This window comes from Trachemys scripta, chromosome 4, assembly GCF_013100865.1.
Source record: "Trachemys scripta elegans isolate TJP31775 chromosome 4, CAS_Tse_1.0, whole genome shotgun sequence".
Taxonomy (NCBI): Eukaryota; Metazoa; Chordata; order Testudines; family Emydidae; genus Trachemys; species Trachemys scripta.
The window spans coordinates 22,706,903-22,731,222 of record NC_048301.1 but is presented as its reverse complement, the minus strand read 5'-3'; positions in this window follow the sequence as shown (position 1 = coordinate 22,731,222).

Below are 24,320 nucleotides of genomic sequence, written 5' to 3'. Positions count from 1 at the left end.
GGATCTCCTCAAGATCCCAATACACTGCAGTTTTCAATGGACAGGCCTAAAATAGAGGATATGAACCATGCACTCACTAGGGTGACCAGATGTCCCGATAAAATCGGAACTGTCCCGATATTTAGGCGTTTGTCCCGTGTCCTGACCAATGTTTAGTCAGGATGCAATTTGTCCCAATATTTTGCACTCCGTTTTTATGTTTGTCTTGGTTTTTTTGCTCTGCCCACGGCTCTGTTGGTTTTTTTGCTCTGCTGGCGCCCAGCCCTCCCCCCCCGCCCATGTGTCCCAATATTTTCTTCCTCTCATCTGGTCACCCTAGCACTCACTAATAATCTAGAGCCAACTACAAGTGATGTCTCCATGACTGAATATAGGACTCAACTGGGCAGACCAACAGGGAAATCTGCATGGATGGCAGACTACCTGGATTTCCAGGAATTCTTATCAGCTAGAGATGGGAAAGTTGTAACTATTAGTGCAGTACCTCAACCAATAGATGGTGGTGGATCTTTATCTTAGTGGTAAGTTCTTGTCTTGTATATTCTATTTAATCTGAGGGCAAACTTAGCAGGAAGTTCAGTCCTGCCCACCTGTGCAGGAGTTGGTTCTTGATGACTCTAAGTAGGCGTGGCAGAATTTGTTGTTTGTTTTTATGTAATTTCAATTGATGATTTTATTTTCAACCTCTTTTCAAATTTTATCAATTTTAAATTTAAACAATTTGGGGAAATTATGGGGGGAAGGTCAGACAATTATATAATGACATGTTGAGATTCAAAAAGTTAAAGCTTTATAACCATTAAAGCACAAATTGTCCTTAGTTATGTCAAAATATATAAAGTAAATAGCCTTACGTCAAACTCATTTTTCTTATTTTGCCTATCTATAAATATTGATTATCAATGGAAGTATTTTTTCCCATCAGTTTGTGCGTGTATGGTGAAATAGATGTTTACTGATTAAAAGATCTAATCCTTCCAATCCTATCTATAAGCAACTATTACAATAGCTATGCCAGCAAACACCCAGTGTAGAGCCAGCTATGCCGACAGAGTGCTGCTGTCATTACTAATGATGTTCATAGAGACAGTGTAACTGCTGGCAGAAAAACTCCTGTCAGCCAAATTCCTGTTAGCATATGCTGTGTCTACACTAGAGGGCTTTGTCCATATAACTATACTGGTATAGCTGTATTGGAAATGCCTGTGTAGTTTAGTGCAACCTTTACTCGTGTAAGGGCTAGTCTATCAGACCCCCAGCCCAAAATTGCCATAATCAGCAGTTAGAATTAATAGTACTGTATTTTATCTATCTAATCCACTCAAGTCAATAGGAGTGTTTTGCCTGAGCGAAGGTTGTGGGATCAGGCCGATAGGCGCTGACTTTTATTTTTCCAGTGTGTGCTCCGCTGTGAGGCCCCACCCTCACTCTACCTCTTCCCAACCCTGCTTCACCCCCTCCTCCAAATCCCCTAACCACCCTTCACTCACTCCTCTCAGCCCTCTCCTCCAAGGCCCCCCGCGCACCTGCCTCTGGCTCTTCTCCGCCCTGCCCCAAGTGCCTCTTGCCACCCGCTGAACAGCTGATCGGCAGCCAGCCCTGGGCCATCCAACAGCTCTAGCTGGTGGGTGCTGAGCATCCCCTATTTTCTTTTCATGAGTGCTTGAGCCTCAGAGCACCCCTGGAGTCGGTACCTCTGATCAAGCCTTAATTGGGAGTTTGGTAAAATTAGAGTGCTGTGACTAATGTTAAGGCCTCTTTACACAAGATTAGAGTCACATTCTCAAATCCTGAGGGGAATTTGGCTTAGTGGATCACCTTGTTTGATACTTTTTGGGAACAGAATTGAAAGTACTAAAAAACACTTATTTGGCAGGAAAATGATCAGACCCACTTCTGAGGGAATGAAAATTTAACCACATTTGGGATCAGGTAGAAGAAATAAACTGAAAAGTAATAGAGAAACTGAAGAGTGTTGTAACTAATGGTATTGATGAGATTGGAGTTAAGATCTCCAATCCCAAAAGAAATTTAACTCCTAACATTATCCTATAAGATAATTCTCAAAGTCTCTACTTAAGTAAAATATTTGGGAATACTTCTTTTGAATAGCAAAATGGCTGAGTGATATCAGCGATAAGAACACCGTGAATGGGGAAGTTTGGATTTTTTTTGTACTTTGACCAGATTTTTTTTTTTTTTTTTTAAAGAAACACTGGTGACAGGATGTTTCCTTTAGAGGCTAGGGAAACCAACAAAAGTGACAGTTTAATAGGATTATTTATTAGTTAAGTATTTTTGGAGATAAGCCATGTGACTAAAATTGCTAAAGTCTCTGTACACAAGATTACAAAATTGCATTCTCAAACTCTGAGGGCGAATGTTCATTTTAATGCCTGACTTTCAAGGTATGTCTACACAGCAAGCAGACTTGCAACTGGCTCATGCTAGCAGACTCGGGTTGTGCTGCAGGGCTGTGTCATCGCTGTGTAGACATACCCTGCTGATTGTTGCTTGCTGGAGCCTGAGCTCTAGGACCTTGCAATGTGGGAGGGTCCCAGAGCTCAGGCTCCAGCCTGAGCTCAGAAGTCTACACAGCAATGAAGCCCCATGAGCCTGAGTCAGCTGGCCTGGGCCAGCTGCAGGTTTTTCTTTGCTGTGTAAACATATCCTCAGATACTTTCAGTGAACAGTATGTACTGCACGTCTGAAGACAACAGGGATTGGCATGCTTGTCAGAAGAATGAAGATTTTAAAAAGAGAGAAATTATTCTAAAGATTATATAATGCAATTAGCTTTGGAATGCATTTTTAAGTTATATCCACCACATTTTGTAACTGTCTTGCAGTTTAGGATGGCAGGTATCAGGGCCGGCTCTAACTTTTTTTTTCCGCCCTAGGCAAAAAAGAAGAGCGCCGCCCCGCCGTAACACACACACCCCCAGCGCTGCGCCGGGCCGCCCAAACCCCCGCCCCCTCGAAGCGCCGCACCGAGCTGCCCAAACCCCCTTCCTCCCCCCCAGGGCCAGGCCACCGAAGTCCCCCCCCCCTCTCCCCAGCGCCACACTGCCACCGAAACACTCCCTGCGCTGCCCAGCCAAAACAAACAAACAAAAAAAACCCTTGGAGCCGCCCCACCGAACAAAAAAAACAAACAAACACCGCGAGCACCCCCTGCCCCCCAACATTGGCCACCCCTTCTAAGGTGCCGCCCCAAGCACATGCTTGGTTGGCTGGTGCTTGGAGACGGCCCTGGCAGGTATATAGATACGGGAACCTGCTGAAATGTCTGTTTTGGACAGCACCTAGAACATGCACTGATACATTTTGTTTCAGGACATCTTGACAGCATCCATCCATTATGAAGATCTTTTTGGTTTTAGAAATTCTAAGGAACATTATTTTGGCTTCATAGCTGCTTGGTTACTTACCAAAATTTTAACATCATTCTAGGTACACAGGAATGCCATGCCAAATCAACCCACTGGTCTGTCTAGTTCCCTATCCTGCTTCCAGCAGTGGTTAGAAACTGCTGCTTCGAAGGAAGGCAATAAAAATAACATAATGCACCTGCCAATTGAGCAATGTACACAGGAGAGAGAATTCCTGCCTGATCCCTGAAATCTCAGTTTATATCATTAACTTTCATTACAAATAGTTCTCAGGCCCAGATTGTGAACCCCCTTCTGACACTGGCAAGCAATTATTCACCCAAGCTTCATAGAATCCAATGCCAGAAAGAACAAGTGTGATCCTCTAGTCTGACCTCCTGTGTAACACAGGCAATAGAATTGCCCCAAAATAATCCCAAGAGTATAGCTTTTAGAAAAACATCCAATCTTGATTTTTAACATTGTCAGTGATGGAGAATCCAACACAACCCTTGATAAGTTGTTCCAATGGTTAATTACTCCCAATGTTAAATTGTCTTATTTCCAGTCTGAATTTGCCTAGCTTCAATTTCCAGTCATTGGATCAGATTATACCTTTCTCTGCTAGATTGAAGAACCCATTATTAGATATTTGTTCCCCATATAGGTATTTATAGTACTCTTACTGAGTAAATTACTAACATAACTATTTGAGGAAAGATGGAGCAAATAGGATGAAGTGACTTAAACTGATATAACAATGTGTATATTTACTGTAACTCAAACTGCCTTAGCTCTGCTTTATTCCTCTATCCCAGTGGTTCCCAAATTTGTTCCGCCACTTGTGCAGGGAAAGTCCCTGGTGGGCCGGGCTGGTTTGTGTACCTGCCGCATCCGCAGGTTCGGCCGATTGCAGCGCCCAGTGGCCACGGTTTGCTGCTCCTGGCATCTCACATCCTTTGTTTTACTGCCTATCAGTGAGAAAATAGCGTATTTGTCAACTATTCTGCTTATCTTAAATTTTAAAAAATGTAACCAAGAATCAGGCCAGATACTTGAGAAAAATGTAAATCTCCGAATGAGAGATGCTATATTAAAAATTATTTTCATAGGACTTGGTCGTATGTGATTCAGCTTACACATAATGAGACAAGTAACTAACTCTGTGGCATGCTTTTTTTTCTAATGAGCATTTTCTTCCCCTGAAAATATCGATTGGTCTCTGCAAGTTTCTGTGGTGCTTCTTACTACATTTTGATCGGCAGTGTGATCAAAATGGCTTAATTTGCAAATACAACTGCAAAGGGACAGTTATGTAAAAATATAGCTTCATATGAAAATGATATTTAGTTATCAAATCCCCTCTCCCTAACTTTTCTTGGTAGAAGCATGTTTTCTTCCAGCTTTTTATTACAAGGAATCACAAGACTCCCTTATTATATTGAGGTTGATCTGATAGTGAAGAGTCTGACTTGGTAGTGGATTCTGCCCTCTATAGTCCTAAATTATAAGGGTTCTATTTTGTGACTGATTTCATTTTATCATCTTTTGCATGAGTCTTTCAGATATCCTTTTCTTTTTAAACTTGATTTTCATTACTTTTTATACAATTAGACTAATGAATGATGTAATACTAAATGATTCCCCAGAGGGTCAATCAAGTGAGCCTGCACACAAAGATGAATCCTGTAACATTTTATATTTGAATACAATACATTAATAATACACATTATAGATATGAAATGTCTGACTTCAAAGGTCGCCGTGATATTGCTAGTTTCTAATAACTCATGTGATGGTAACTGAAATCCCTGAAGACGGCTTTTCAGGTTTGTTGTAGTGGCTCTGCCACGTATGCCTGGTCTGCTTTCTCTAGCTTGAGATGCCAGAGCCTTTTCTTGAGAACTAATTACTTCCAGGTGCAAAGGTTTGGGCTGAGAGAAAGGGAAAGAATGCATGGTTGCCACTAGCCCAACTAATACTGAGTGAAAAAGCAGACTTTAACAATCAAGGGACTCCCCAATGTATTTATTTAGTTATTTGTTTCCCTTGATTATATATTTAATTTCTGTCTTTACATCTCATCATTTAGCTGCTCGGAAAAATTTTAAACTCCCATGTGCAATATATTGAGTAATATAAGCTGGCTGCGTTTGCTTGTTGCCTTATTCAGGGCCAGACTGTGATATCCTTATTCACACTGAATAGTATCTTACCCCTGTGACATACCAAGCTACAATCCAGACTAATGAATAGCTGCGTCACCCTGGCCATGTAACCAGAAGTCCCCTTTACAATTCCTTGCTGCTGTAACCTCCAGCCTTGACTGCTCACAAACAGCCTCCAGCATGTAAGTCACTCCCAGGTGTGTGTGTGTGTGTGTGTGTGTGTGTCTGTGTGCACGCTCCAGCCAGACAAACATTGGCTCTTACCAGCCTTGGTTATGCTGTAGGGTGACCCCAACACACCCTGGACAGTATTAATTTACTAAGTCCATTATTCCTCTAAGGCAATAATATGCACACAACTTGTTACCCCCAAATGGAGTTACCCAGACACTTTGACTTAACACAGTGTATTAGATAAAACAATAGTTTATTAACTACAAAGAGAGATTTTAAGAAGTAAAGTTTTCTCACCACATACTTTCAGCAGTCTTACTGACCAAGCTTTTTAGGTCAGCTGCTTCCCTTGTCTCTTCAGGTGCAGTGAATGCAATGGGCAGGAGATTGGGAGGGGTGCCTTGGGGTGTTTTTTCCCTCCTTTTTATAGCTTCAGTATCCCTCCCTCCTTTCCAGCTGAGACTCAGGAGAAAGTCCATGTGGAAGGATATTCACTACTGGTTTTTTCCACCTATTTGAACTTCCTTTGTTTCCCCCCTCCCTGCTTGATGACTCTGTTTACTGCTTAAATGTAAATTAAGTCAAGCATGCATTACTTCCTTTGTTTAGGACAAATCTGACTTCTGCCAGGGCAGGATTGTCGGGTTTGGAAAATGTGTTAATAATATCACACAGGGGAATCTTAACTTCACACACAAAGTTGCCATACATGTTTGACCAGGACAATACTGACCAGCAAATTATGAGTTTTCAAATGATACCTTACAAGGCCTACTCTGTACAAAGATTATTACAATAGCATATAGGTTGTGAATATAGGGGTGTATTCTATCAAACTCCACAGGTAAGAATTGAATTCAGTAGGACTTACTGCAGAGTAAGACTATTCAGTGTGAGTAAGGGTATCACAATCTGGTTCTGAATAAGGCAACAAGCCAATACAGACATATTGCATTGCTCAATATATTGAAGATTCAGTCTTGTAACCATCACACACAGAGCCCAAGTCGCACAATCATACATAAGTACTGGAAGAGTTGATATCTCAGATTGTTATTAATGGAACATAGAGCATGTCCCTTACAGATCACCAGTTAAATCATGCATGTCAGTAACCAAAGGTTGTTACCATACGATGGCTGTTAAGCAACCTAGGCAGAACATTTTGGGGGATTTTAGTCTACTGTATTTCCTGCAGAGAGGAGACTCTATAACAAAACTACCACCTTAACAAGTGATCTTTTATGTCCATCTCAACCGAGCTCAAGCTTTAAATGAGCAGATAAAACAAACTGTCCTCCAGGTCTGACTTGAGGGGAGGACACTGGCAGAGAAGCTTTCATGGCTGTGGCCTATGTTTATACCTGTTCTGTAGATGAAAAGAGAATTTCATGTGGCAGAGCTATCAATTAAGCACCATTTGCAATAAGAAGTTATTTTGCATATGTCTACAGCGAGCTCTACGGATGAAAAGCAATATATAAGAACTAGATTGTATCACTACTATATTATTAGTCATTTGCATTATTATAGCATCTACAAGTCCTAGATAGGACCAAGACCCGATTGTATAAAACAAGAGACAAAAGATGGAGACAGACAGGGGCATACATGGGAACAATGAGATAATATTGGTCCGCATGATCGGCAGTAGCTCTTCTAATAGCTCTACTACATTTCACCAAAACATGGAGAGAGGAATTATATAGATACATTTCTGCTGGTGTCCTAACTCACAACCTATTACAATGTTATGACTCATAACCAAAATAACTTTAAATTCAAATATTTCAAATAACTTTTATACTCAGTTTTATTTAAAGCAACATTCTTACCTATGTAATATCTAGCTTTGCACATGTTAATAATTATCCAATCTTTACCCATTTTATAGATTGCTATATGCAGTATTTCTTCTATGAAATGTTCAAAATCTACCCTTTCAAGACAAATACCTACAAAGAAAACCAATTACCTTTTAACACAGTTTAAAACCACCAATCACAGCTGTCACGTTCCATTACCTTCAATTAGGCATTGAATGAGGATGCATATTTTCTTTCTTGGTAATATGGTATCATTAATTCACTTGTTATCAGGAGCGCCGCCAGGTTTTCTGCCTCCCTAGGCGGCGGAAGGTCCCGCCCCGAAATGCCGCCGCGGTCACCGCCTAGGTCGCCTAATGTGTTGCGCCAGCCCTGCTTGTTATATACCAGATCAAAAACACTAGTAGCAACATTAAAACCCATCTTTTTTTTTTTCCTCCTCATTTTATCTCGGCTCTGGGTTATGCAGAGCTTAATGCTGAGTAACCTGGCTGTGCACTAGGCAGATCAATCTTGAAGATAGTTGGACAGATGTGAGTGGGAGTGAAAGGGACCTAGGCCCGCTCCAGGGATGAATGGTGCATTGATGCTCAAGGAGACAGGGAGCTAGGACAAGTGAACTCTCTGCTTCCCTCCACCTGAACAGACCCACCTAAGTCTTCACTCATTCTCTAGGTTACAGGGTTTACTGAAGCCATAAAGAAAGGTAGTAGTATGCTGAGGGAACAGGATGGGGGTTTCTTCATACATTTGGGCTGCAGCCTCTCACTAGCATATGTTTCCATTTCACTGCTGTTGGCCAAGTAATTGGTTCAGCCTGTTAAGGGGGCATCTGCCTGCCCCACAGGACACCTGGTCATTCCACAATACCTTGACTAGCACTGTGCAGTGTATATTTGGGCAGTCACACAGACACTATTGGTCCTGTCCACACCAACTGAAACCACTGGGATGTAGCTTGGGCCAAGTGTTATAGAAATGTAGCGCAGGAAGGGACCTCAAGAGGTCATCTAGTCCAGCCCTCTGTATTGAGGCAAGACCAAGTATACCCAGACCATCCCCGACAGGTGTTTGTCTGGACCTTTGGTGAACACTCTGCTGGTAAAATGTGTCAGATGAACGGTTTTTGAAATTAAAGTCCTTTGCTTATCTACAGAATAGATTCAACAATGGAAGCAGCAGCATATCAATATGTCTCAACTCTGGGCTAGAGAGACAATTCCTAGAGGTGTGAGGGGATAGTTCACGCTCCATTTTCCATTCAAATTTTGATGATCAGATTGCCAACAAAGCTACATTTAGAGAGTATCTATACTGCAGTCTGAGTTGTGATTGAAGCACAGGTAGACATACCTGCAATAGTAGTGTTGATGCTGAAACCTGTGCTTCTGCATAGGGTCCCTGGTGTGCTTGTACAGCCGAAGTACATACCCATACTGCTAGCCACACTGAAGGCCATGCTGCCATATCTACACTGGTGTTTTTAGCTATGCTGGCACAAGTATATCGACCTGGGCTGCAATCACACCTCAGATTGCAGTGTAGACATACTGTCTTCTATAACAGTGAAGTTAGAAAGTTTCTGTTCACTAGGAACTAGACTGATATCACCAATTCAGTCCATATAAGCCATCAGATAACATTCAGTCACCTTCTACCTGAACTAGAATTAAACAGATAAACTAGAGCTAAAAGGCTCCATATCTTGTTACCAGTCTTTGAAACATCCAGTAAATCGTATCTTCTACAGTGTCAATGTCTCAACTCTTCATATAACATTGTCAAGGTTTTTAACACTGTACAGTATAACATCACATTGGATCCTTTTTGAGGACTTCTACAGGTCTTGGATTCTTTACTGAAACCTTCAAAATACCACCCCAGGCCTCCCCAAAGGACAGTCATTTCTCAGCTAATTATCACGCCTTTAGCTTTGCTCGTGTTGTTTAATATTTGATATGACCACACTGGAAGTCATTTCAGATAACATTGCTGCAGCAAAATACTGCCTGATGGGATTTTGGAACAAAGATGACAAGTTAATGAGCTCTGTGGTGGTTGCCCATTTAAATAGTATGTTAGCAGCATAGATCAAATGTCCTCTTTGTGCTGTGTGTTGACCTTTACAGGAAAATTTTAATGTCAACAATTCATAATATAATTTAGTGATACGAAAATGAAAAATTCCTATTTATACAGAAATTGGTTTTCTTTAACTCAATTCATATAAAAATGTAAGTACATAAGAATGGCCATATTGGGTCAGACCAATAGTCCATCTAGCCCAGTATTCTGGCTTTCGACAGCAGCCAATGCCAGATACTTAAGAGGGAATGAACAGAATGGCAATTGTCAAGAGATCCATCCCCTGTTGTCCAATCCTAGCTTCTGGCAGTCAAAGGTTTAGGGACACCTACAGCATGGGGTTGCGTCCCTGACCATCTTGGCTAATAGCCGTTGATGGACCTATCCTCCATGAACTTCTCATTCTTTTTTGAACCCCTTTATACTTTTGGCCTTCACAACATCCCCTGGCAGTGAGTTCCACAGGTTGACTGTATGTTTTGTGAAGTACTTCCTTATGTTTCTTTTAAACCTGCTGCCTATCAATTTTATTGGATGACCCCTGATTCCTGTGTTTTGTGAAAGGGTAAATAACACTTCCTAATTCACTTTCTCCACACCATTCATGATTTTATAGACCTCTATCATATCCCACTTTAATAGTCTCTTTTCTAAGGTGAACAGTCCCAGTCTTTTTAATCCCTCCTCATATTGAAGCGGTTTCATACTCCTAATCATTTTAGTTGCCATTACCTATACTTTTTTCAATTCTAATATATCTCTTTTGAGATGGGCGACAGAAATGCATACAAAATTCAAGGTGTGGGCGTGCCATGGATTTATATAGTAGCTTTATTATATTTACTGTCTTATTATCGATCCCTTTCTTAATGGTTCGTAACATTCTGTTACCTTTTTTTGACTGCCACTACACATTGATGTTTTCAGAGAACTATCCATGATGACACCAAGATCTTTCTTGGGTGGTAACAGCTAATTTAGACCCCATGTGATGGGGTGTATAGACTCCACGCTGATGAAGAAGGCGTCAGAGAGGCCCTGTGTGTGGGGCTAGCCCTACCCCTCCAGCCCTGTCAATCGTGTATGGTAGAGAGGAAGCCTTCAAAAAGGAGGAAACTCCAGGCAGCTGCGGGAAGAGATCACCCAGAACAGAACACTGCTGAGGTGACACCTGAAGCCACAGGGGAAACTCCCAGCCAGGATATCTCTACCCTGACACTAGGGGAGTGCAGCAAACTCGCAGGGTAAGCCTGTCAGAGTGAGCCCAATTCAGCAGCCCAGCCAGAATGACTCCTTGAAAACCACAATACATGTGGCCCCCCGAAGGAAGAAGGTAACTTGGCCTTTTTCCCCTTCAAGGGGCTCCAGGAAGAAGTTACTCCCTGGTGCACTGGGACATTTAACTTTCATTTTGATCTCCCATCAGAAGAGACTTAAGAAGGCCCACAAAGGACAAGGTCCCCCTTGCTTGCAAGAGATAAGAAACTGGGGTGTGTGTATAAGTCACACAGTGTAAATATCTGGGCATGGCCAGGGTCTTCCGCCATCTGAGAGAAAAACCTCAGGTGACTCTCTTACACCCTTTCATTTAGCATGTATAGCTGGGACTATGTTTTCCAATGTGCATTACTTTGCATTTAACATTGAATTTCATCTGCCATTTTGTTGCCCAGTCACCCAGTTTAGTGGGATCCCTCTGTAACTCTTCGCAGTAAGCTTTGGACTTCTCCTGAGTAATTTTGTATCCTCTGTAAATTTTGACAACTTATTGTTCAACCCACTTTCCAGATCATCTATGAGTATGTTGAAAAGCACAGGGCTCAGTACAGGTCCTTGGGGGGACCCTGCTATTCACCTCTCTTCATTGTGAAAACTGAACATGTATTCCTATCCTTTGTTTCCTATCTTTTAACCAGTTACTGATCCATGAAAGGCCCTTTCCTCTTATCCCATGACTGCTTAGTTTGCTTAAGAGACTTTGGTGTGGAACCACGTTAAGGCTTTCTGAAAGTCCAAGTACACTATATCAATTGGATCACCCTTGTCCACATGCTTATTGACACAATCAAAAAAATTTCTATCAAAGCACTTTTTGTCATTTTATCAGAGGAATCACTGGATCAAACAAGCACAAATGCATTCTAAAAGCAACGAATATATAAGTAGAGATTAAAAGGATATTCACCTAATGCTAAAACATGTTTAATCATCAATATAATATTATTAAGGTTTATGATGTCAATCATATTTTCTGATATATTAAGTGGTATTATACTAAAAATGTCCAGTCCCAGATCTTTATCTGTGTCTGACTAGCACACAGAGCATCTATGAAAAGGGGAGATAAAGGTGTTTTTAAGCTATCTGTGCACCCCCTGACCCTGAGATGGTTGTACACAGGCTAGTCCCCAAGTGTCAAATCAGAGCAGTCAAACCATCCCAGTGAGGCTCCCTGCCTCCTCAATCTTCCTGATGAATGAGGAGTGCACAAGCCACTAAGGAGTGCACTACACTCCCACCTGATCTGCTGGACAATTCTACTGGCCAGTGTGATGGGGAGGGCAGTGCCATGGCTTTAATTGCTTCCCTCTGTTTCCTACTCCCATTCTACATGGATGGGAAGGCCCATAACTCTCCCATCCTCACCACGCACCTGTGAAAGGGGTAAGAAGACTCTAACCAAAGTGAAACAGAACGTTCAGAATAGCAGAAAGAGAACCGTAACTATAATTGTTTTTACATAGAGAGACATAAAATTCTACTCAGCCACACATTTTTACATTTGTACATTTTTATTGTGCGAGTAAAATTTTATTTAATTTTCAGGCTCATCAATATTTATAGTAATGAGCAGGCAAGCAGACTTGTTGCCTAGGCTGGTATATTTAAATAATAATTTTGTAAGATTGGTTCAAAACTTAACATTTATTTCCTTGAGTCACTTATACATATCCTTTGCTGTTCATCCTTGAGATACTCACTAACCTTGTTATGTCACTCTTTTTCTTTATAAAATTGGGTGGGTGGGTGGGTCCCTGTGTACTAGATTTTGTTTCAGTAACACACTCTTTCCCCATGGTGGTTGGGTTTTTAGTCCCAGACCTCAAGCATTATATTAACCTCAGGCTGAGGACCTAGGTACAAATTAGTGATCCTACAACATATTGAAATGAAGTACATGGGAAAGAACTGCCACAGCAAAGTAGCACTATAAAAGCCTAAATGACCCTGAAATGGGCATGCAAGCGAATCTGTACCCTGGCTGTTTTACAGTGAGATAAAAAATACAGGTAGAACTGATGATGCAAGTGATTTAAGTGTATATTCTCATCATATTGTTTGTGGCATTAGGTGAACACAATTCCTATTATTGCTGTTACCTGTTGAGCCATTCCCTATATGCCATGTAAAAATATCCCCAGAATTCATCTACACAAATGAGTAATTTTTTTCTATTCAACGTTTTATACCAATCCACAAGGGTGTAAGTTAACTGACTTGTTGCTGTTAACAAAAGTGTACCACGAGAGGGCACTATTGCCATATTACTATATCTCAGAGCAGCGCTACATTAAATGAGAAATTATTATTAAGTTCAAGTTACTTAACTACTAAAATAAAAGAAGTGAGCATTTATATTTCATTATATTACACAGCTTTCAGGCATGCCAATATTGGAGCTTTCTTTACATATAAAAATAAAAAAAAATCATACTGCATAATTGCTTGTGATTAGTTTGCTATTTGGTAGCTACTTTATTATTCCCAAGAAGTGAAATGGCCATCTTACACTGAGACTGATACATGGGCTATGTGCTCCCATGAGATTCCTGGAGTGGTAGTGAAATATATAGTCAGATATGTCAATTTTTACCTTTGTTTTGATGTAGAAATGTGACTTCTTGAGATGCCCTTCTCATGGCACCAAGGAGTCTCTCAGGGCTTGATCCTACAGCATGTTGAGCCCCATAATTCCATTTAAGTCAATGGAAGTTTAGGTTGCTCTGCACCTTGTTGGAAGCATTTGAGGCCTTGCAAAATGGAGCCCTATAAGAGGGCTTGTTATGACCAATAATGGAAGATTTTAGCCCATCACACCACACATATTGATCGTACTTTCTTGAAATGTGTGTGAAAACAAAGGTCATGTCAGACATGTCTACAGAAAAGGCCCTCCCACTCCTTAGGTAGATCTTTAACTTCTGCTCAACAGTTTCTGCAGACGCAGACCTCCTCTCCAAACCTCAGATCCCTTGAAATACTAGAGCTATCTTGACTGATCCCATTCTCCTGACACTTTCTAGGCAGCACAGTTCCAATGAAGCCCCCTGCCTTTACCCCCAAAAACCACGCACAAATTAATCCATAAGACCAACACACACAGAAAGTATCACTTATGGATTATCATTTTCCAACAGTTTTCACAGACCTTTTGAAATTAGTGAATCTCACTAGTGTAGCTATATCTTTAGACAGGAGTCAGAATGAAATTATTCCCCAGGCCCACCCTCCAAATGCTAATGTCTTTTCTGATGCCCACTAAATATATCCCACCAAATAAAAATAAGAATATTATTATAAATAAACCTGGAGTACATGACACTTCACTTCAATCTGGTTTAATTTTCTATTCATCTAAATGTAATATTCTTTTGTTAATCCAGGAAACCAAAATGCATACATGTTTTTAAGAATAACTGTGCCATTAGTTTTCACAAATCATCTCTGCCCTGGCAGTGACTGAGAATTTCCTCTTAATCATTTATCTAGTTCTATTTGTTTTCACTGGTGAATCTTGGTCACGTGCTCAGGGTCCCACTGATAGCTAGTATTGAGATGAGGAAGGTATTTCCCCCCAGGTTTGACTGGCAGTGAATGGGGGTGGGGGGAGTTCGCCTTGCTCTGCCACATGGAGCAAGGATCACCCCTGCTAGAATCATCTGGGCAGATCCCACCTAATTAGTTCCCTGCCAAGACAGAGGCCTCAGGCATTGGTGGCACCTTAGTTGAGAGACTGTCTGTGGCACACTACAGTTTAGTTTCCTGAAGACTGAAATGCTTTAGTCTAAGGCTCTGGCTATACTAGAGAGCTTACAGCGGCGCAGCTGCACCAATGCACCAATGCAATGCAGCTGTAAGCTCTCTAGTGTAGCTGCTTTAAGCCAACAGGACAGAGCCCTCCCCATCGACTAAGGCTATGTCTATACTACAATCTTAAATCGACCTGTGTTAGGTCAACTTACAGCTACTGTATTAATTACTGCAGTAGCGATGTCCACACTACCCTCCTTCTGTCAGTAGTGCAAGTCCTCACCACGAGCACTTCCACTAACTGAAGGGAGGCGATGTGGAGGACTGAGAGTCACGGCTCTCAGCTCCATACAGCTCACCACCAGGAGCCCAGCTGCTCCCCAGGGCTTCTTGCCTCCCCGCTACCAGCTGGGAGCAGGGGAAGCTGCCCAGGGCTTCTTGCCTTCAGTGGGGAGATCCGCACCCGGAGTCCAGTCAGCTGCCGTGCTCCTGGCTGGGAGCAGGGAGATGGGTCTCCAGGGGGCAGCAGGGGTCCCAATGGGGGAGCAGGGTGCCTGGGCAGCAGCAGGGCTTGGAGCAGAGACCCAGCAGCAGCCCAGCAGGGGAGCTGGCTTTCTTGTCAATTTCATGGCTCTCATGAGTTGTTTCAAACTGTTTCTGTATTTTTAAAAATGCTTGTTTTTAAACCATTCTCCCCATTTCTTCTACATCATAATACTTACTTTGTAGTCACATCAGAGACGCACATTGTGGGTTTAGCTCTTACATAAGCATCATCAGGAAAAACAGTCCTATTTTGAAAAAGAGAAGCTATACTGTAATTGCCTCAGGGCAGACATGTACCATAGCCACAGACAACAGACATCATTTATATATGTGTGAATTTACACACATATAAAAGCTGAAGCTGGGGCTAAGGCATGAGCTAGGTGCCTAGACTGAGGTGGCTGTACCGATCCTCACTGGCAGAAACCTGGGGGGCTTCAATGGTGGAAATTTAGACCCTAGGGACTGGAGGGGCCTGCAGGGTTAGGCAGCAGCTGAGCAAGAGTTTTGGGAATCTCAGTGGTGCCTAAATGTTGGACTTCGGCACCTAAAGTGACACTTAGGCGCCTAAGTTCATATGTGGGGCTAGCCCAGAGTGACTACATCAGGGGTCGGCAACCTTTCAGAAGTGGTGTGCCGAGTCTTCATTTATTCACTCTAATTTAAGGTTTCGCGTGCCAGTCATACATTTTAACATTTTTAGATCTTTCTATAAGTCTATAATATATAACTAAACTATTGTTGTATGTAAAGTAAAAAAGGTTTTTTAAATAAAGCTTAAGAAACATTTAAAAAAAAAAAAAAAAAAGGCTCCGCCCCCCCCCCCCCCCCCGACCAGTCGCCAGGACCCAGGCAGTGTGAGTGTCATTGAAAATCAGATCGCGTGCTGCCTTCGGCAGGCGTGCCATAGGTTGCCTACCCCTGGACTACATGATGCGTATTCAATGAACGTGGATCTATAGCGGGCATCCCGAGTACTGTAATGTTCTGAACTAGACAGATTCTTCGCTTTAACTTTTACTATGAGTTTACAGGATGTCTTTAATCAAATGTGTATCCACAATGCCTATATTTGCATGTGCACCATTAATTCATTTGTTCTTGTTCTTAATTGAATTAAATAAATAAGAGAATAGGTCTGACATTAGTTATTTGTATTTGTAGAGGTGTGTTTGTAAGAATTAGGTATGATCCTAATATATTGCAAACTAAATTCTGCACTGATTTATGCACTGTGCAATCTCATTAAATTCAGCATGGCCCTTTATGTTTGTTTTGCTGGGGCTTGGCCCATTCATAATTTTAGTAGTAAGAGAATGATAGTTCTGGAGGAGTGAGAAGTTTGAACTGGATGTATATTTTAACCATTAAAAGATTAAGAAAACATCTGTCTACCACACAGCTGCAACACAACTGCAAACACAACATATTCTCTCCTGTAATTTTTGGCTTACAAGTATGTACATTTTGGGAGGGGAACTGGTAGGGAACGGGGAGACTCTCTGTAGTCTTGTGAAAACAATGGCTATATCTTCATATATTACCACTTCTTTGGCAATAATATTCATCAATAACATATGACAGCAATAAGATCATGGATCTCTATCCAGCTATTTGTGGGAGGTTGCTCTTGGTGATGAAGGCAGTTACTTCTGGAAGAAGGAAAGCTGAATTCTGTAGCTATTCTGCTCCTTAGCATTAAAAAAACAATTTGGTTAGCTGGAGTATTATACAATGGTCTCCAGAGTGGAATGATATTAATGCACCCGGGACTATGATTTTGCTAATCTCACGATGTCAGTTTTCTTGAAAATGAAAGGCCATACTTTGTTGAGAGGGTTCTGTGTGGAGCAATCTGGGTGCCGGCAGCTCAGTGGGGAATCAGGGTGCAGGGAGGATCTGGATGCACAGGGGTTTGGGGTGGGAGGGTTCTGGGTGCAATGATAATGGAACTCTGCAGGGGGGTCCAGGTGAAGGTGGTTGGAGCTCAGGGGCGGGCTGTTTATGGGGGGGTAGAGCTTGGCGGGGGGGGTCGGGGGGGGGGGGGGGTTCAGTGGAGTGGTCCAGATACTGATGGAGTTGGGGCCACTGGAGTGGGGATCCAGGTGCAGCCGGTTGGGGCGCGGTAGGGTGGGGATATAGGTGTGGGTGACTTGTCAGGGTGGTCCAGGTGCAAAGGGTGTGGGACTTGGCAGGGGAGGTTTTAGATGCAGGGGGTGGGGATGAGGCTTAGTTGGAGGATCTGGCTATGAGGGGATCTGGATGCCCGGGGATTGGGTGGATGGGGGAGCAGTTCCCCACACAGTGATCCCTCCCCCAGCAGCTGAGGAGCAATGGGTGCAGGAAGTGGGGGGGGGGGGGAAGGAGAGTTTTCAGAGCTTCCTGCAGGCTGGGGAAAAATCTGGGAATGGGTCCTACCTGGCCCTGGATGCTATGCAAGGGAAGAGGAAGTCCCGTCTTCCCAGCCCAGCCAGGACTAGCAGCTGAGCCCGGCACAGGGTAGGAGCCACCAGCCGGGTCTTCCCCAGTCTCAACCCCTGCCCCACAGTGATTTACCTCTCTGCCAGCTGCCCTGGGCACCCAAAACATACTGCTGGGGAGGGTCACATGACCGCTTTTGTGGCTTTCCTGTCAAAAAGTTATTTTTTTGCGGGGAAGCAAAGAAATCTGCAGGGGAAATGAATTCTGCACATGCACAGTGGCGTAGAATTTCCCCAGGAGTAACCCAGGCTAGTATTTTTGGCACTAGCTGCTCAAAAATTGTGTATTATTGTTTTGATTTACCTACAAATTGATTTCATTTTCCTAAGTGATCCTTAGTATACAACTGAATAGTTGTTATAATGCCAGAAGATACGTAACTTTCATTGTTTAATTAATTCATCCTCTGGACAGAAGATATGAACTCCCTCATAGATTTCCACCACAACTTCAACAACCCCCCCCCCCCCCCCGCCCAACCATCAAACTCTTTCTAGAAAACACCTATACCTACATCAATTCTTGGACAGCACGATCAGCTTAAACAATGGAATCCTACAAACAAATATATGTAAGAAACCCATCAATCACCATACTTACCTCTGCATATCCAGCAAACACCCCAAACATACCCCCAAAATATCTGTTATCTACAGCCAGGTATTCAGAAATCACAGAATTTGCTCCACAGAGAAAGTGTGGGATACACACCTAAACACACTTAAAACCTATTTTACTGAACAATGATGGTCCACCAGAGAAGTAGATTGCATCATGGAAAGGGACACCTAAATCCCCCAGGAGAATCTGACCCAATACAGGAAAAAAACCCACTGACTATACTCCTGTCACTTACCACCCCACACACTGAAACCCATACAAGATATCACCAAATAATTACAACCCATAATTGATGGGGAGCACATCCTGAAAGAAATCTTTCCTGAACCCCTCTTCTGGCCTTCAAAAAACTGCCTGTGACGTTGCAGTCTATATGATTTTATAAAAATATGCTAATGAGTGAATATAATGTAACTGGAATATGCTTCATGAAAAAGGTCTCCTGTAAGGTATCATTACAAAGCTTATAATCTACTGAGTGTGTTCATCCTATCTCTATAAATGTATCACTCTTGTATCTAAAACTAGAAATATGAAATAACTCTGAGGGCCTATTGTAATTATGCAAAGTGTGGGCAATTAATGGTGGTTTGGAGTCTTGATGGCTCCCATCAACCAGGACAATGGACTGTGGATGGCTCTGTTTGCAGGCAGGCCTGCAAAGCTAGGAGGAATGAAGGCTTGAGGTCTTACAGTGACATGTGATCATGTCACCTGAACTGGAATCCATCTTTAACCTGGTGCTTTTCCAGTGAGTGTGTGTGTGGGGGGAGGGAACCTAGAGGGACAAAGGATTCCCGCCTTATGCAAAAGATATATAAGTGGGTGGAACAGAACAAAGGGGCAGCCATCATGAGGAATCCCCTAGCTACCACCTGAGCTGGAACAAGAGCTGTACCAGGGGAAAGGACTCTGCCCAGACTAGGAAGGTGTCCAGTCTGAGAAAAGAAACTTATTGAAACATCTCTAAGGGTGAGATTTTACCTGTATTCAGGTGTATTATTGTATTAGGTTTAGATTTGCGTGTTTTATTTTACTTAGTAATTCACTTTGTTCTGTCTGTCACCACTTGGAACACTTTCTGTATTTAATAAAATCACTTTTTACTTATTCATTAACCCAGAGTATGTATTAATACCTGGGGGAGGAAACAGCTGTGCATATCTCTCTATCAGTGTTACAGAGGGCGAACAATTTATGAGTTTACCCTGTATAAGCTTTATATAGGGTAAAACGGATTTATTTGGAGTTTAGACCCCGTTGGGAGTTGGGCATCTGAGTGTTAAAGATAAGAACACTTCTGTAAGCTGCTTTCATTTAAATCTGCAGCTTTGGGGTGAGTAATTCAGACCCTGAGTCGGTGTTGGAGCAGACAGGCATGTCTGGCTCAGCAAGACAGGGTGCTGGGGTCCCGAGCTGGCAGGGAAAGCAGGGGCAGAAGTAGTCTTGGCACATCAGGTGGCAGCTTTCAAGGGGGTTTCTGTGATCCAACCCATCACACTGCCCAATCTCATCAAGCTCATCATCAGAAGCAAGTTGTCCATAGACCAAGACACACCAACTGAAAAGTGGCACAAGATCTTGCCAGAACAGATGCAAAACCTGCAGACATATTTCAACTCTATGATGATCCGTACCCCCCACGACACCTTTCAAGATACATGGGTCTTACATATGCCTATCACAATATGTGGTGTACTTCATCCAGCATATCAAATGCCCCAATAACAACTATGTGGGTGAAACCAGACAATCACTATGATCTCAAATGAATTCACACAGAAAAATAAGACAAGAACACCCTATTGCCATGGGGGAACACTTTTCACAAAGCAATCACTTCATGTCTGTTCTTTCAATACTTGTCCTCAAGGGAAACCTGCACAAAACATTCAAAAGGCAAGTCTGGGAACTTAAATTCATGCCTCTGCTAGATACCAAGAATCATGGATTGAACAGGGACACTGGTTTTATGACTCATTATAATAATTTAACACACCACACAACATACTCCCTGCTACCCTTAATTGCCCCTTCAAGCCCTTTAAGCAAAATAATCTAATCCCCAATTGCCCACTTCATTTTGAGTGACCACCTTCATCATATTTTACTCCTTCTGCTTAACAATCTGTCCCAACTTGTATTTAGCTCAGACACTCCGCTTCCTTCCCCAGACCTGAAGAAGAGCTCTGTGTAGTTCAAAAGCTTGTATCGTCCACCAACAGAGGCTGATACAATAAAAGATATTACCTCACCTACCTTGTCTCTCTCATTGTTCAATTAAGTCATTACTGTTATTATATCTGCACTTACATGATATTTGGCTCAATGCATAAGTGTCTGGGCACATTTACAGTTTTGTTTTTAAACATACATTATTAACCAACTGTGAATAACTGGCCATAGGCAGATGATCCTCATATAAATGACCAATAACTTCTATAATAAAGAAAATCAGAAAACCTCTCTCAGTCATTTAAAGGTGACCAGCAAAAGATTTAAAAAGGAGGGAGTGTCCTTTTTTGCTACTTTATGGTGTATAAAGAAGGCCTGAAGATGTTTTTGTTGTTGATATTTTTCTAACTTTCTGCTTCTATTTTATGTTAGAAATATCAGGGCTGTCAAGTGTAGTTTTCTCTCATTTTGCTAGTAGACCTCAGGAAAGTTTATCATGAGCTCTGACACCTTATCCAAAAGCATGCAGGTGCTGAATTTTCAACAAGAGCTTTATTTATTCAAAATGTTAATTACAAAGTAGCAGAGGTGTTAATAAAAACAGAACTTCAAACAGTCTGACTAAAAATTCCTTCACCTCTCAGTTGTCCAACTATCACTCTCTTGGCTTTTGTGATATCACCATTGCATTAGTTCTCCAGTCACCACAGACTGCTGGATTAGAGAGGGCCTGAATTTCTAATGTCAAAACAAGATTTTTTTTTTTTTTTTTTAAATAAGACCTTCTTTGTAAAGGAGTAAAAGAAGGGCCCTCCTCTATCTCCCCAGGTCACCTTTAATACCAGGGCTTGGTCTTAGGGCTGATCTATGTTTAAATTTTTTTACCAATATAGCTATCTCCTAAATGACCTAGATATGGCAACAAAAACACTAGCAAAGATGCAATTATTGTTACCAATATAACTTATTTTGTTTGGGGAACTAGTATAAACTGCGTCTCCACTAGGAGAGTTTGCCGGTAAAGCTATATTGGTAAAACTTACTGGCAAATAATTTATAGTGTAGACAAGACTTTTACTGAGGGAAAGGCCTAAGCAAAGAGTTGGACTTGCACTAGTTCTGAAAGTCAACAAATCTGAACACTGGTAGACCAACAAGGGGAGCAAATTTCAGACTTGGTGATCAGTGCAGTCTTCAGAGAACTGGTTGTTATGCTCTCTGTTGTTCACCCTGCCAAACTACCCCTTACCCATTATCAGGAATAGCTGTAGATTTCTTGACTAGCACTGTGCACTGCAGGAATCCAATCTGAAAGTCATGATGTTTTCAAGGTCCAGATCAGAGGGAAATGGTCGTGGCTTCAGGTGTTTTGGCTAGTGACACTACCTGAGGATCCAAGAGAAATCAAAGATCAAAAAGAACCGCTATGTTTCAAAACTTTTGGACAAAACTCTTAGATATTACACCTCCTTATTTGCATGTTTTCTTCTTCTAAACAAAGATCCCATTCTAGCTTGTACAAACTACCCATACTAAGAAATAAATTCAAATATTTCAAAGCTAATATCCTGGTGCTCAGCACCTCTGTAAAACAAGCCATACAAGCCTAAAGTTAGGCATCTACATCAATATTTACGCAGCTGAATAAATAGCCTAATCTTCAAGTTCCAGTTTGAAAACTTTTCCAACCGCAAAACTTTTCAAATGATATAGTTTAGCAAAAGAAACAAACATATCAAACAAACAAAACAAAACCCTTACATGGATATATGTTTAAATTCTGGCCTAGGATAACTTAGACTCAACCTATTGAAGTAGTTCTATATCATTTAAAAACTGCACCCATACCCTAGATATTATTGTGGCCAAATTCTTCTCTGGTTTATGTTGGCATTGGCATTTCCATCGATTCCAGTGGAACTAGACCAATTTACATCAGCAGAGAATTTAGCTTTCGATCTCCAAAATTACCATACCTCACTCATTTCACACCACTATAAATTTGCATTGTTCTGTGTTAGATCACTGCAGGTGTACATAAGCTAGAATATCTAATTTGTATTCACAAAGTCACTCCTTGTTCATGGAATTCACTGTTTTGCAATGTGTTTTGTAGCAGTGGTAGATTTTACTAGTGTGATATACAGCACTGCAGATAAAATGTGCATTTCAAATGATGCAGAAGCCTAAGCATTCTTATAATCCAGGGTCAATTTTAATGTCTTTTGTAAGTTATGTTTTAATTTCCTTTTTCTGTAAGCAAAACAGATGTTACAAAGAAGTGTGGGCTGGTAAGAAGGTGTAATATCTAGAAGCCAAATAACATTGAGATAGCTTATGTTTTTATGAGAGAAAATTAATTTTGCTAAATGAAAACTAGAATACAAACTATGAATAAATTATTAATGGTATTTTCTCCTCAGATCAGCAAAAGATACAGATACTGAATGGCTCAAGGAACTAGGAATGGGATACAGAGATTTTTACCTCTAAGTAACTACCTCATATTTGTCTCATGTTGATAGAGACTGAAAGTTACCATTTGACAGGTATTCAATAGCCTATATAAAATTACTGTTCTCAATCTACTTCTTCTTGTAGATCTTCATATCAGAATGGGCTTCTTGTTGTCAGAATACAGGCTGAGTAAGCATGGAGACTTGATTACTCTTTCAGCCCTACAGGTTCACCCCTCCAAAACAGGTTTTGAGGCACAATAGAGAGTGGGATGGGGGACCTTGCTCATATTACACTTGTTCTCTGGATAACTACAGACTTCAGTCATTAACAGTGTCAGTTTAGCATCTCTCAATTACTAAATTCATTTCTGAACAAAAAGAATAAAAGAAAACCAACCCACATCCACATGAGATTAAGAACATAAGAACGGCCATACTGGGTGAGACAAAAGGTCCATCTAGTTCAGTATCCTGTCTTCCGACAGTGGCCAATGCCAGGTGCCCCAGAGGAAATGAACAGGTAATCATCAAGTGATTCGCTCATTCGCAGCTTCTGGCAAACAGAGGCTAGGGACACCATCCCTGCCCATCCTGCCTAATAGCCATTGATGGACCTATCCTCCATGAATTTATCTAGTTCTTTTTTTGATGAGTTGAAATATCTAGCTTAATGAGATTGACCATTAGCCTCGCTGTTTGGCAGAAGGCATGTAATGGTTTTTTCTTTTGTAATCTGAAGTTACAAGAGTAGTGATAAAGGCATAGAGTTTGGACGCAAAAAAAAAAATTTATGATTGCAAAAGTATACATCACAATGGATCTAGACTAACTGAAGTAGTGTACAAATCTCCCTTGCTACAGAAGGTGACATATCAGTGTGACATTGCAGTCTATATGATTTTATGAAAATATGCTAATGAGTTTAAATATAATGTAACTGGAATATGCTTCATGCAAAAGGTCTCTTGTAAGGTATCATTACAAAGCTTATAATCTACTGAGTGTGATCATCCTATTTGTATAGATGTACCATTCATGTATCTGAAACTAAAAATATGAAATATAACTCTGAGGGCCTACTGTAATTATGCAAAGTGTGGGCCATTAATGGTGGTCTGGAATCTTGATGATTCCCATTAACCAGGAGAATTGTCTGCAAATGGCTCTGTTTTACTTGTAAGTCTCCCTGTATATGTGTGTGCTAGCAAGTGGGTAATGAAGTCTTGCAGTGACATGTGATCATGTCACCTGAACTGGAATCCATCTTTAACCTGATGCTTTTCCAGTGAGAACGGGGGGTGGGAACCCAGAGGGACAAAGGATTCCCACCTTATGCAAAAAATATATAAGTGGATGGAACAGAACAAAGGGGGCAGCCATCAT